The sequence below is a fragment of the Peromyscus eremicus genome, chromosome 23 (assembly GCF_949786415.1).
Source record: "Peromyscus eremicus chromosome 23, PerEre_H2_v1, whole genome shotgun sequence".
Classification (NCBI taxonomy): domain Eukaryota; kingdom Metazoa; phylum Chordata; class Mammalia; order Rodentia; family Cricetidae; genus Peromyscus; species Peromyscus eremicus.
In genome coordinates this window covers 1,149,743-1,162,358 of record NC_081438.1, presented here as the reverse complement: position 1 = coordinate 1,162,358, position 12,616 = coordinate 1,149,743, and the positions used below count along the sequence as shown (strand labels likewise).

Genomic DNA, 12,616 nt, shown 5'->3' with positions numbered 1-12,616 from the left:
GTATAGTCTATTCTAACAAAAATAATCTCAAATTTGTGTCAATATACAAAGATCCATATCAATGTAAAGTATTTAAAACAAGTAGTTGCTTTTTAAAAGTAGATTCAATAATCTACATTTTACCCTATCATTTCTGTATCCCCTTTTTCTTTTCAAAACAAGAACCCTGAATCTAAACGCTTTTGTTCAGCTTTTTTCCTGACCATTACCAATAACAACTTGTAACCAACCCCCCTAAACAATGACAAATATCCATAATCGAAAGAAGACCAAAACCACTCACCCCACCTCTTGGGAATTTGGGAGTCATGTTCTTCAATTTACTTCCTGCTGTCTGGGGGCAACAGCATCTTTAGGGGCTCCTTAGAGGAAAAATTTGAATTAATTGTCAAGTCCTGTGAGAGGTAGCTGTCTCTCTACCAGTCTCTGCATAATGGGAAAGTGCAGGACTTATCTCAAATCCTGGCTAGAGTAGTCTGTGAGGCTGGATCATCTCAGCTAGCTACCTGGAAATTGTCCTGAACAGTGTGTAGTCAAAAGTCAATATTTAGTGGTGTTTGTCAGCTTAGTGGCATTATCGTAGTCCTTGTGGAATCATTGTTGTGGGGCCCCATCATCCTTTTGGAGATTCCAAAGATTGCTGTTAGGCATGGTCTTGGTTCACTGCAGAAAACTTGAATGTTTTAAATGTCATGTATAGCAGATCTCAAAGAGGTTAAATGATCCATTTTTATTATGTACATCCATAATACAAAAACTTAATTACTGGTTACTTGATAGAGACTCAGACCTGAAATCATGTACAGGAAGCTAGATGAAGCCTTTTTCTAGAATTAGTTAGTACTCTATATGACCATTAATATCATGACAAAAAATTTAATATATATATTAATCTTATAAATTTTGAGATAATATTCATACCTTATGAAAAAGTTTAAAGAGTCAAAATAAAACCAAAGGCTTATGAAATTAGTGGCAATAAAAAAGTCCCTTAATTTTTGTTTTTCTACTGTCCCATACCAGATGGCTCTTCTGACATGAGACAGAGATTTTGGGTTTTACTTTACCAAGCATGCTTGGGTTTAGAGAAGGAGAAAGCCACTCTCCAGCTCCAAAGCCAGCTTTAATTTTCAATTGAACTGGGATTACAAAAAGACCATTGTATTATGTGTCTGTAGAGAACAGCAGAAACAAACATTTGGGAAGATTTATGGCATTTTATCCTGTTGGAGATGTGATATACCAATAAGCCAGTTTACTCTTTTTCTTGAGACATTTTTTTTCTGGATGATTTGTCTTTTTTCTTCACTATTCTCATTTGTCCAGTGATTTTCAGATTCTTTAGCTGGATGTCTTCATTCTCCTGAAAAGACAAAAACAGAACCCTGCCCCAACCCTAATTTTGGGGAGGTTCCCTTTTGGCAAGTTATATCTGATCAAATGAGAAGCATTTGTTAATCTTATAAATTAGTTTGGATTGAACAGCCATGCTGTTTGATGAACTATCACCTCTTCTAATCAAGATGTCTCTCTTGTTTGAATCTAATATTTATCAATTTTGATGGTATCCATGGCTTTTCTTCCCCTGTGGAAACAAAAGCAAAAGTATACAGGCTGATTTAATTCCGTAGTTTTTGTATTGTCCAATGTCTTTTATCAGCTGTTGTTCCTTTCTTACCAGCATTTAGAAAATTCAAAGTTAATAAAGCATTATGCAGTCTATTTCTGGGGATCTTTGTTACCCCTTTCTGTTTATTATGCATATTCTTTAGACTTTGATTTGATCTTTCTATAACTGCTTGCCCTGTAGGATTGTGTGGTATACCTGTAATATGCTTTATATTGCAGTAACCAAAAAACTGTGTCATTTTACCATTGTCAGTTTTAATTTGTGCAGGTATACCCATGATGTCCATAACTTTTAGCAAATGTGTGATTACAGAATCAGACTTTTTAGAACTCACAGCAGTTGCCCATTGAAATCCTGAATAGGTATCAATAGTGTGGTGTACATAATTCAATTTCCCAAACTCTACAAAATGAAACACATCCATCTGCCAGATTTCATTCCTTTGAGTACCCTTTGGATTACTTCTGCATGTAGTGGAGTTAGGTTGTATAAAGAACAAGTAGGACATTTTCTTATAATTTCCTTGGTTTGTTTCCAAGTGATGGAAAAAATCCTTTTTTAAACCCTTACTATTGACATGGTGTTTTTTATGAAACTTTGAGGCCTCCAGCACATTTCCTATCAATAGTTGATCAATTTCATCATCACCTTGTGCTAGAGGGCCCTGCAGACCCGTATGGGATCAGATGTAATATATAAAGGATTATTTCTATTTCTGATTATTTCTTGTAACTGGATAAATAATGAAGTTAATTCTGACTCATCAGGAATAAATTCAGCCGTTTAACATGTGTAAAACAACAACTATTTCTGCATACTGAGAGTCAGTAACTATGTTAAGAGGTTCTGTAAAATCCATTAATACCATCAGAATAGCATATAATTCTGACTTTTAGATAGTTTTATAAGGGCTTTGAGACACTTTACTTATATTTTCATATTTTCTGATTTATAACCTGCCTTTCCTGATCTGTTTGCATCAGTACAAAATGTAGGGGCTCCAAATATTGGTGTTCCCCATACAATGTGAGGAAGGATCCAGTTAGTCCTCTTTGTAGATGGAAGTCTCTTGCTTTTGTGATATTTGTTGTTAACCTCTCCCAAAAATTACTGAAGTCTCTTTGCCAAGGTTCATTTTCTGCTCATAATTTGTTAATTTCATCATTAGTAGAAGGTAATATAATTTCTGCTCGGTCTATTCCTGCTAATTGATGAAGTCTCAATTTTCCTTTTAGAATTAACTCAGAGACCTTTTCCACATAAGTTTTTGATTTTTTACTCTTTATGTGGAAAAAAGATCCATTGTAAGATAATATCTTCCCTCTGCATTAATATTTCTGTAGGAGAATGCTTAGAGGGTAAAATAACCAGAATATAATTGAGCTCTGAATCTAAATGATCCACATGTGCATCCTGTAATTTCTTTTCCACCAAGGCCAATTCTCTCTCAGCTTCAGCTGATAATTTTCTTGGACTATTTAATTGTCACCATTTTAGGTTTTGATCAATTAATCAGTTCTTGATTTTGTACCCCAATAGTGGGCCATAGATGCAAAATGTCTCCTAGCAATCTTTGAAAGTCATTAAGAGTCTGCAATCGGGCCGGGCGGTGGTGGCACACACCTTTAATCCCAGCACTCGGGAGGCAGAGCCAGGCGGATCTCTGTGAGTTCGAGGCCAGCCTGGACTACCAAGTGAGTCCCAGGAAAGGCGCAAAGCTACACAGAGAAACCGTGTCTCAAAAAACCAAAAAAAAAAAAAAAAAAAAAAAGAGTCTGCAATCGATCTCTCCTAATTAGCACCTTTTGGGGTCTAATTTTTTTGTAGACCTATTTTATATCCTAAGTAATTAATAGAGTCTCCTCTTTGTATTTTTTCAGGAGAAATTTGTAATCCCCAACAAAGCAAAATGTTCTTTACTTCTTCAAATATTTTCTCTAAAGTATCTACATTTGAATCCACTAGTAAGATGGCATCCATGTAATGGTAAATTATAGATTGAGGAAATTGCTTACGTATCATTTCCAATGGCTGACTTACAAAAGATTGGCACAGGGTAGGACTATTTAACATTCCTTGTGGGAGAATCTTCCATTGATATCTCTTAACAGGCTGAGAATTATTATGGGTAGGCACCATGAAGGCAAATTTTTCTTTTTCTTGTAAAGGTATAGTGAAGAAACAATCTCTTTTTTTGAGCTGAGGATCGAACCCAGGGCCTTGCACTTGCTAGGCAAGCGCTCTACCACTGAGCTAAATCCCCAATCCAAAACAGTCTTTTAAATCAATAACTGTAAGAGGCCATTCTTTAGGTAACAGAGAAGTCAAAGGAATTCCAGACTGTAGAGAGCTCGTTGGCTGAAACACCTTTTTAACAGCTATTAGAATTACCATTCTCCATTTTCCAGATTTCTTTTCAATAACAAATACAGGAGATTCTTCAATATGCTGAGCATTTAGCTGCTCCTGAACCAGCTGTTTTAAGACCTGCAGTTTCTCTGATGTTAAAGGCCATTGCTCAACCTATACAGGTTTGTCCATCAACTGTTTTAAAGGTAGGGGTGTTGGTGCCTTTGAAAGATCTTGTGCCCTGTTCTTGTACAACTTGAATGACTGTTCTTTATGATACCTTCTAATATTTTTCCTAGAAACATACATTAACTTATGCTTTGTTTCTAAGATTGGAGGAATGTTTATCTGAGTATTCCCTTGCTATAACAAATCATGTCCCCATAAGTTCATTGCTATATTAGCCATGTATAGCTTTAATTTTCCTCTCTGTCCTTCTGGCCCTATACATTTGACACATCTTGTGCACTGTTTTACCTAAGATAATGTTCCAGTCCCTAAAAGCTGAGTATTTACCTCCTGAAGTGGCCAATTTGGATGCCAAGATTTTGGTGCAATTATTGTTACATCCTCACCCATGTCTACAAGACCTTCAATGATGACATCATTTATTTGTATTTTTAATTTTGGTCTTTGTTCATATATAGAAGTTTGCCAAAATATTCACTTTATGGTTTCTCCTGAATTTTTTGTTCTCTCTTCTGTAGCTGTTCTATCATCCAGAGCAGTATGGTTTCTTACAATAGGCATTAGGTTCTTTAATTGCTCTAGGAAGGAGTTTCGTCCACAGTGACAGGAAACAACTGAACTGAATTTGACATGGGGGCCTGCACGAGGCCCTCCAAGATGTTTCCTGGTGGCAAAGGATTACCTTGACTATCCCTTGTTGATCTACATTCATTAGTCCAATGTCTGCTTTTGCCACACCTTCTGCATACTGCAGAAGGGAGGGGCGTTCTGTTGGGATTATTCTTAGAAAATAAATTGTTTGTAGGAATGCCCTGTTTACAGTCTCTTTTTAGGTGACCTTGTTTACTGCAATTGAAACACTTGACATTTTGATTTTTCTTCAAACCTCTGAAAATCACCTCTCTTATCCATCATGATGGTTATGAGATTCAATATTGATTGTATCTTGGATCCATTCCTCCAAGGGTGCTGATCTTGCCTTTAATAGCCTAATTACCCTTTTGCATTGTGCATTAGCATTTTCAAAAGCCAGAGATTCAATTATTATTTGTCTAGCTTCTGAATTTGGTATCATTCTATTTACTGCTGACATCAATCTTTGTAAGACATCAGTGAAGGTTTCTTTTGAGCCTTATATAACTTTAGTAAATGACTCAATTTTCTTTCCTACTTCTTCAGTTCTGTCCCAAGCATTCGAGGCTGCTGTACAACCTAAGGCCAGAGTGTGGTCATCATATAGAGACTGACTTTCTACATTAGCATAATCTCCCTCTCCAAGAAGTTAGTTTTGGGAGATTTCTATACCTCTAGCCCTACTTCGTTGTTCATTGGTCATAGCCTCATCTTTCCACCAGGTCCCCCATTGTAATTGAGGACCAGGCTCCAAGACTGCTGTAACCAAGTCTCTCCAGTCTTGAGAGATAAGTCCATTGCAAGTTGACCACGAGTTTAACATCTGCTTCACAAAAGGTGAATGCATGCCATATGACACTATCACTTCCTTGAATCTCCTTAAACCTGACATTTCCACAGGAGTCCATTCAATTTTATGAAGTCTGAGGGATATGTATCATTTGGCAGTTCCTGTAAGGTTACTGGATAAATTAAGGTTGGCTGTTTGAAAACCTTAGGCTGTTTCTCTGTAATCTTATAATGCAATGCTGAGATTGGTTCTCCTTTAAATTCCTCTGTCTGGTTCTGAATATCTTTATGATCTGTTTTAATAAGTTTTTCTAAAACTTTTATCTTGGCACTCATATTAATCAACTTTTTTAATGATAAAATGAAAATGATCAAATGTAATATTTATAATTGACATTACATAAATCCCATCTAAATTAATTATCCTCATATTCAATTGCTCCATTTTCAAACTGTCCCTTGTATTATCAGAGACCTAACTCTCTACGTTGTAATGTTGTTTCTCGTTTTTTAATGTGTGTGTGGGGGGGAACTCTCTTAACTAATTCTTCCTCTTAAGAATTCCCAGCCGGGGGCTGGAGAGATGGCTCAGCGGTTAAGAGCACTGACTGTTCTTCCAGAGGTCCTGAGTTCAATTCCCAGCAACCATATGGTGGCTCACAACCATCTGTAATGAGATCTGGTGCCCTCTTCTGGCCTGCAGGGATATGTGCAGACAGAACACTGTATACATAATAAATCAATAAATCTTTAAAAAAAAAAAAAAAAAAAAGAAAATGTATTTTTAAAAAAAAATAAAAAAAAAAAAAAAAAAAGAATTCCCAGCTGGGCGGTGGTGGCGCACGCCTTTAATCCCAGCACTCGGGAGGCAGAGCCAGGCGGATTTCTGTGAGTTCGAGGCCAGCCTGGGCTACCAAGTGAGTTCCAGGAAAGGCGCAAAGCTACACAGAGAAACCCTGTCTCGAAAAACCAAAAAGAAAAAAAAAAGAATTCCCAATTGTCTCACCAAATCTGCTGACAATGATGATTCAGATGTGAGGCTAACTGCTTCTGCATAGAATAGTAGAAGCCCAAGCAGGTTTCAAGGCAGCTACCTAGTGTGGTAGCAGCCCAAGGAAGGGGTCTGGGGAGAGCCCACAACCACCAGGAGAAAAGAAGCCAAAGAGCCAGTCCTCTGCATGAGGAAACATGGGAAAGCAGCTAACTCCTACCGTTTTTGGAGCCCAAAAGCCTATGGAGTTTGCTGAAGATAGGCTGCAGCAGAAATTTAAGCCAGCAGGGTAGTGACTCCTGCTGTGTGCAGCTCCAGCCCTTGCCAGTGGCTGCAAAGCCAACAGGCAAGCAGCTTTTTCATGAATTCGTGTCCCAAAAGTTGGGTGCCAGAGGTAGCACGAATCATAATTGGTCTTAAAAACTTGGAGTCAGATATAGGGGTAAATGCTGAAGAATCAGAGAGAGACAAAGGAGCCAACCAGAGACTTTTACCTCTATGGAATCCTCAGACCAAAAGGGGCTGAGCTCCTGTCTCCACCCGGCCTTATCACTTCCTGTTTCCTCCTCCCAAGTGTTGGGATTAAAGGTATGTGCCACCACTGCCTGGCCTTTAGTGGCTGGCTCTGCACTCTGATCTCTAGGCAAGATTTATTTGTTAAAGCACAAACAAATTATCACCACAAAGATGTTTTAATATTTCAGGCCCATTGGCTCCCTCGTCATATATGATGTCTTTCCCTGTAGTCCTACCTTACCTCATGTGCAGATAGCTACACCAAGTTACTTCAAGTTAGAATTCTCCTGGAATAGTTTTTCTTTTAAAAGACAGTATCATCCAGGTATTTGGTTAATATGTGTAATCTGGCAGGAATATTGCCAAAAATTCTAGGCTGGAGTGGGTAGAGAGAGAGAGAGAGAGAGAGAGAGAGAGAGAGAGAGAGAGAGAGAGAGAGAGAGAATTGACAGTGTCATATTTGGTGCTATGCGAGCAGCACCCCCTCGTGTGTCATCATGATTGTCTATTGATTAGTCACTTAACATTCTCATTTATTCTCTTCCTCCAGTTTGACTCTTGGGGAGATCTTTTAAAACAAATGAAATCACATCACAGCCCCCCCCCCCCCAAGTGCTGTTTCCCTTCTCAGACTCTGAAAAGTCCGCCTTTTCTCCTTAGCAGACTGTACCTGGGTAGTCTGTGTTCCACACTGGCCGTCTCACATCTTTGTACTCAGTGACATTTATGTTCCGAGCAGCGTCTTTCCCCTTGTCCTTCAGTGGTGAGCTCACTGCTGAAGCTCCAGTCTTCCTACTCCCTCCTTCCCTTCTCCTCCAGCACTGAGAATCATGGGCAGGTGGAGCTCTTCTGTGGGCGTGTCTGTGATGGGTTTTCTGGATGATTGAATCTGAAAGCTCTGTCTTGAAGGATGGATTGATACCATGATGGTGTTACTGGGAGGTGGTGAAAGGAGGTGGGGCCTGCCTGGAGGATGTGTGCTTGGGGCCTGTGTCTTCCTTGCTTCTTGGTCACCAGGATATGACCTGCTCTGCTCTGACACTTCTTCCTTGCTTGTGCCCATGGCACATCTGGACGCATGACCCAAAGCAAACCTCTCTTCATTTTAAATTGTGCTGCCAGGTATTTGTCACAGCTGCAGAAATACCTCACCCCTTTCTGCTTGTGTTCTCACAGGCCTGCCTCCGTGTTAGCGGGAGTGTTGCCTGCTGTGTTTGGAATTCATCATTTGATGGACATCTAGGCTGTTTCCATTTCCTGACTGTTGTGACTAGGACAGCAGTGAGCATGGATGAGCAGGTATCTCTATAGTAGGATGTAGAGTCCTAAGGGGTTAAATTGGAATGAGGAATGGGAGGACAGGATGGAGAAGGGACTATGGAGAGGGACAGTGACCCCAAAGACCTTTGAAAATTCATGGAAACCTACTATAGAAGCTTCTGTTATCTCTCGTTTGCTTCTGTTGCTGCAATAGACACCATAACTAAAAGCATTTGGATAAAGGGCTTATTTTATCTTATACTTCCAGGTCATAGTCCATCATTGAGGGAAGTCAGGGTAGGAACTGTAGCAAGGACCATGGGAAGGATGCTTATTGGCTTGCTCTCAGGCTCACATCCATCTACTTTTCTTGTTCTTCCCAGGATCCCCTGCCCCGGGGTCACACTGCCCACAGTGGGCTGGGCCCTCACACATTGGTCGTTAATTGAGAAAATGCTCCATAGACATTGCTGCAGGCCACAACCATTATAAAGAAATCATTTAATTGGGGGCTTGCTTACAGTTTCAGAAGTTTAGTCCATTGTCATCATATAGGAAGCATGGCAGAATGCAGGCAGATGCTGGAGCAGTAGCTGAGAGCTACATTCTGATGTGAAGGCAAAGAAAAAAACCGGGTTTGGCATGAGCTTTTGAATCCTCAAAGCCACCCCAGTGACATACTTTCTGCTATACACACCTCTTCATCTTTCTGATCCATTCAAATAGTGCCACTCCCTGTTGACTAAGCATTCAAGTACTGAGCTTGTTGGGGCCATTGTTTTTCAAACCACCACAAGGTGTATGGCCAGAAGAAACTGTCTTCTGACCACAAGGCAGCCGCACATAGGAACCCAAAGCAGCTCTGGCAGCATGTTCAAGGCCTGTACAAGCCAAGCTTGACCATATTCTAGCACAGAAAAGGGATTTGGGCACACAGTCCCACTCTGAGCCAATAAGCTATTGCCAGTTGGTAGCCTGTGGTAGTCAACCATACTCCAGAGGAAGGCCATATATCCAAGACTATTTGGGCAGCAAAAATTGATCTTGAAGTTTTTTGTTGTTGTTGTTGTTGTTGTTGTTGTTTGTTTTTTGAGACAGGGTTTCTCTGTGTAGCTTTGGCACCTTTCCTAGAACTCATTCTGTAGCCCAGGCTGGCCTTGAACTCACAGAGATCCGCCTGCCTCTGCCTCCCGAGTGCCGGGATTAAAGGCTTGTGCCACTACCACCTGGTGAAGGTTTTTTGTTGTTGTTTTTATTTTTTTGACACAAAGTTGGGTAGATGTGGGAAGAGTGGGGGGGGGGGCGCAGGGTTACAATGTTAAAAGCAAGTACAGAATTCTCAAAGGACTGATAAAGAATACCTATGTTTTAATAGTGAAGTTGGCAGAGCTGAAATTTCTTACCCCTGCACGGAGCCTTGCAATGAGTACATTGCATTCTTATAGAGCCAGGAGTTTCAGCAAATCTTTAAGTTTCTGTATAGAACCTAACAAGGAAAAGGCCACGTCATGTGGTCAGTAAGTTTTAAATCTTTATGAAAAACAGCTTTAGCTCTTGTCAATGATTCCAAAAGAAGATATAATTGAGAATGGTGATGGATTTGGGTGTGCCCAAGGAAAAGAAAATTGCCTATAATATTAGGAAGTTCAAGATAACCATCTGTGGCTTGATGGAGAGGGTATAACATAAAGATATATGAAGCCATTTGTAAAACTAATTTCTCTTTCCATTTAATCTCTTGTTGCCTCAGAAAATGCGGCTAGTAATTAAGACACCATTTTGGTGTTGCTTGTAAATGCTGCCGCCTCCATTAAACTTCACACTTGTGAAAAGGAGCTATTAAAGGCAGCCTAAGGCAACACTTTTGAATAGCTAACTTTGTTAAAAATATGTTTTCCAAATTTCTTGCAATAAAATGTAATTGCATTTTCTATGTTGACTTGCATAGACTCTTCTTGCACACTCCCCAGTCTGTGTGCTGGAGGGATGGTCTGTCAGACTGGAGTAGCAGAGAGACTTGAATCCCCCCTTCCTTACCATTCATAATTTAAAAGTTTTCTGGTTTCTCTGCTAGATTAAAAAAAAATAGTTTACTTATAAAAAGTGACAGAAGAGAGATTTCAGAGTGAATGCTATTCAGTGTCAGCGTGTGAAGTTATCCAAAGTTGCTGGGAAGATGGGTAAATCAGCTGCAGCTTCACTGGGCACCAGATTGCCCTCGGGAAATCTGTGAAGGCAGGAAATCAGGGAGCAGGTGGGAAGGGGAGGGAGACACAGGGGAGAGCTATCCTGTCCTTTATTTTTGGTGATGCACAATCATGGCTGTTAGACCCCAAAGTTTAGGGTCTCGAGTGGGCGCCCCAAGAACCCAGACTCCAATCCAGTTGATGCAACAGCAAGAGGTGTTTATTGATGCGTCTGTACAGTCGGGCAAACTCAGCTCCAAAGAGCAAGAGTCATGCCTATTGCAATCACATGGGTACTTTTAAAGGAAAAACCCACAAAAGCCATAAGATTACAATTCCCATACAGTTTCGTTTCACAAGATCATGGTCTGATCACAGAGTGGGTACAGTCATGTCCGCATGTACATTCTTCCTGAAACCTCAAGGGGGGTATCAGGGTGGAAGTGGAGTTTACACAAAGGTCACAGTGGTCCTTCCTGGAACACTTGCAACTATCCCAGTCACAGTTGAGCACATCTCTTAACAGAAATCTCTTTACATTGTTACATTGTTGCAGGGGTGGTTGAATAATGGCTGAGTCAGGTGGCCCTTGGAACTAGTTTTCTTTTTAGTTCCTTATTCTCCTGGGGCTTGGGGGCTGTAAGCCTAAAGGGTTAGGGTCTTTCAGTGGCCAATGGAAACATGCTCTGCTTTATAAAAGCTGGCATAATCAAGTGTTGTTGTAGGTGTGAATTGTGAATTTATGAACTGTCTTAGTCAGAATTTTCCCTTTCAAATGTGAAGTGCTTGCTTCTGTGACTCTCTGTGATGACTAAAGCAGTGGGTTGTTTTAGACTAAACATTGTCACAACCTTTAAACATCATGGATCTGTCTATCTGAAGACCCACCTTAACTCATTCACATCTACGTCGTGATTTTAAAAAAGGACAGGAGCCAGTGAGATGGCTCATTGGGTAAAGACACTCGCCACCATGCCTAACCGCCAATCCCTGGGATTCACATGATGGAGAGAGCGCCAGTTCCCACGGATTGTCCTCTGATTTCCACACACATGCAGTGGCATGTGCATTCACACTTACATGTACATCCACACACAAGTAAATAAATGAAATTTAAAACCAAAAGGATTGCTTGGCAGGGAGATGTCTCAGTTTGTAAAGTGTTCGCTATACAAGCATATGGGCCCAAATTCAATCCCCAGTACTGAATAAAAATCCAGTGTGGTGGTGGGAGCCATAATCCCAGTGTTGAGGAGGCAGCAACAGGAGGATCCCTGGAGCTCAGTGGCTACCCAGCCTAGCTGAGTAAATGAACCCCAGACCAATGAGAGACCCTGGCTGTAAAAACAAGGTAGGCTGGGTATGGTGGTACATAGTTAATCCCAGAGTACAGGAGGCAAAGGGTAGATCTCTGTGAGTTAGAGGCCAGCCAGACTCTGACTCACAAAAACCAAGGTGGATAGTTCCAGAGGTGCAACACCTGTAATTGCTGTCCTCCATTTGCATGGGCACCCACACATGCATGCACAAAAGTGCCAATATCTAGCTGCTCACTTGGAGTTCTTTCTCCAGCTGCTGATAAATGTTATTGGGGTGGATGAGATTGCTCATTGGGTAAAGGTGCTTGCCACCAAATCTGTCAGCCTGAGTTTGAACCCCAAAAACCACATGTTGAACTGACTCCAAAAGTTGTCCTCTGACCTACATACATACATACATACACACACACACACACACAGAGAGAGAGAGAGAGAGAGAGAGAGAGAGAGAGTGGTACTTGTGCATATGCACATTTACACAAAACATAATTTTTTAAAAAAAGTATTCTTGCTGAGCGGTAGTGGCACATGCCTTGAATCCCAGCACTCAGGAGGCAGAGGCAGGCGGATCTCTGTGAGTTCGAGGCTGGCCTGGTCTATAGAGCGAGTTTCAGGATAGGCTCCAAAAGCTACACAGAATAACCCTGTCTCGAGAAACAAAACAAAACAAAACAAAAAAGTATTCTCTGCTTTGCACTAATTTTAACTTTAAAAGATCACCTTGAAGGACGTATATTTTTCTGCTTAGTTTGCC

General features: G+C 40.6%; 1 long non-coding RNA gene across 1 annotated transcript in view; it reads left to right on the top strand.

The window, feature by feature from the left end:
• The window catches only part of LOC131897983 (uncharacterized), a 47,952-nt gene that overhangs the window by 15,305 nt on the left and 20,031 nt on the right, over positions 1-12,616 (top strand). The window contains exon 2 of the long non-coding RNA XR_009375829.1: positions 8,274-8,396. This is a non-coding gene — a long non-coding RNA (uncharacterized LOC131897983). The remainder of the gene's footprint in view (positions 1-8,273; positions 8,397-12,616) is intronic.